Genomic DNA, 2875 nt, shown 5'->3' on the forward strand with positions numbered 1-2875 from the left:
AGTAAACTTTCTAGGGCACCCAAACTGGGGTTCCCAGTACCAACCTGAGGTTGCGGTCTCTGCCCAGTGCAGTTACATGAGCTCCAGGAGGAGCATACCTCCAATACGTAATGAATGTGACAAGGAAGAGTAGCCCTCAGAGGAAGGAAGATTACCATGTGTAATCAAGGTGCTACTTTATGCCGTCCTTTGCCATGTGAATTTATCATTTTATACAGTATGACATGTTGTGCACTTGTGGCGAGAATTGTATACCAGTATATGTACACTTTCATGTTATGCACCATCTATGAATTGGGGAACACTGTATCAGACAAACCCACACTACCCAAAGATGATGCCAGTGACATCAGTGGACAGGAGGGGATAGCCTCCTGTCCATGAGGTCACTTTGAATAAAATTGATTGGTGCCATCAATGATCTGAAACCAGATTGCATGTGGCCCAGCTGAGGTGTCTAAAAGGCTCCAGGGCCATATTTTTCCACAACTTGGGTTTTATTTATTTTTGCATTTATAGCAGTGCACAATAACCTCGGGCATCTAGGCGCAAGTTACAGTAAGTGCATAGACACATTCTACAAAGTGCAAGACCACGCATAAGGGTAACAACATACAGGTGGATCTTAAAAAGCGTAATCTGGCAGAGCCACACCTCATGGTATGGGGAGCTACTGCAGGTGTACAGGTACACACGAATACAAAATTGGAGTATGCGCACACCCTGGCAAAGCCACGCCTCATGTTACGGAGGCTACTTCAGGTGTACATACACACATAAGGGACAAGGTAAGGGTAGGTGCACAGTCTGTCAAGGACACGCCTCATGGTGCGGTGGGCTATACACCAACAATGAACACAAAAAAGACTGGGGAAAATTTATATAGCCTCGAGATTCATCCCCATAGCACGGTTTACGACAGTTTCCAGACTAAAGAATCTCGTGGCTTCCATGTTATCACTCCCTTGGGATAATGCACACCACTCCTCAAATTACCTTCAAACAATACAACATTTATATTACTTTATTAATTTAATATTCCATGAACATATTCACATGATTATTAAAACTCGGTGCTTAGCACCTAACAGTAAAAACACACAATTGATTTCATTTTCTATTTACCAGATTAAAATGCAATTAAATCAATACTCCTAAATTTTACCTTTAAAAATTCAAGAATAAAAACCTATACTGCAACCTTCTGTGCTCAAAACCTGTTGCCTCTAAAAAATATAAGAAACCCTGTGTAGTGATCAACACTCCCACTTCAAACAAAGAATAGTCCCTATCTATAGGGTACTTTCTTACGACAATGTATGCCCTTATTGAATGAATCCTCATGCGTACTGGCATGTGGTTCTAAACAACTAAATACCTTTTTGTTAAATGTTGGCTATTTATACAACATCTTTGAAAACTCAACATGTTTTGTTCTTTATCTATAGTTGGAAATATAAAAGAACTTCTTCAGGGGCAAAAAAAACAGCAATGTATCTAACAAACACAGGTCATAACACATTTAGCACCCAAATTAAATTCTTGCTTCTTCGTGGTGTACCACATATACCCTAGGGAGGAACAACATAGAAAAACAGCCGTCAATTAAGCTGTACTTTACATAAAGCCAATATTAAAGCAGGGACACAAAGTAACCTACTTAAGGCTTACCGCATTGGCATTCAACATTAATGCTTTTAGGAGGATAGGCAAACTTGTCTTCTTTGTAGACATCAAAGCGATCTGAAAATAAAAACACACCCATTGGCGAGGAAAACTGCTGTGAATTGTATTTGGGTTCAACACCCCCAAGATTCTCCTTTAGCTTCCCAAAAGTGTTAAATCATAGGCACTAGTATATATTGGCTTGGTACAAGATGCCACCATCCTGCTAAACCAGGGAAACCCCCCCATAAGGTAATTTGGTTATCAATAAACGCCGTGACTCGTGATCTCCTACTTCATTACTGCATTCTGACTCAGGACTACTAACTTCTATAATTGAAACACTCGAAGTTGTGCTAAAAGCGTTAGGCCCATAGACGTAATGTCATAGTTTCTAAAGCCGGACCTACCCAGTACAGCGATGTAATCAAGGCAATTCTTTAACATTGTACGGCTTACCCTTTGCAAAATGGTCACTTTCCATACAACAGCGGTCTTCTCACGCGGCATGCAATGGTCCCATAGTAAGCGCACTTTGTGCGTGCTTCGCCAGTGTAAATTACTGACGGCCCAAGATATCTTGCACACGGACTTCAAACCTGTAAAAACAAGTCAGGCGTCAGATTTCGCTGGTTGTATACCGCGGAACAAAGCATGCCCGTGTAAGCAGCGTGTAAACGCAGAATTACTGAACTCTATAAAAGTTGCAACACATTGGACCCCGTGTGTTCTCTCAGACTCCCGATACGAACTAGCTACATACTCGTGTCAAGTCGAGTCTGAATGACGTATGATTCCTCCTACCGTGGATCGCGTCTCCGGTCACCTGATCACTATGTGTATCCCGTCTGCAACATTTAAAGATCCAGATCGTATTCTGCAGCTGTGCCTCATTATAAGTGCATGCCACGTGACTTCTCTACGAATGACACTCGCCTGAACGAATAATATCAACAATGCAGCCCGGGGATGTGCCTCCAAGTACGCGTATGTTACATACAATATTTCTGGTCCCGTTTAAGCTGAATACAAAGTTAAGCGCCCATGTTATAAATACAGTATGTGGTAGGACCTAAACACGTGTTGCTCTCATAAGGAGCACTAGTAAGACAAAGAGTTAACACACAACTTATTTCAACCTACATTATTCCAATCAATGGCTTCGTTGAGTCCTGTCTCTATAGTATCACAAAGAAAGATGGGCCAAGTT

The 2875-nt window shown here is 41.6% G+C and overlaps 1 long non-coding RNA gene across 1 annotated transcript; it reads right to left on the reverse strand.

The window, feature by feature from the left end:
* Nucleotides 1-1533: 1533 nt before the first annotated feature.
* On the reverse strand, nt 1534-2647 carry LOC138569052 (uncharacterized). The gene is made up of 3 exons (XR_011303086.1): nt 2125-2647; nt 1672-1743; nt 1534-1571 (listed from the first exon to the last, which is right to left on the reverse strand). It is a non-coding gene; the product is annotated as an uncharacterized lncRNA (long non-coding RNA).
* Between the last annotated feature and the right edge of the window lie 228 nt (nt 2648-2875).

This window comes from Ambystoma mexicanum, chromosome 2q (assembly GCF_040938575.1).
Source record: "Ambystoma mexicanum isolate Mex_15411 chromosome 2q, UKY_AmexF1_1, whole genome shotgun sequence".
Taxonomy (NCBI): Eukaryota; Metazoa; Chordata; class Amphibia; order Caudata; family Ambystomatidae; genus Ambystoma; species Ambystoma mexicanum.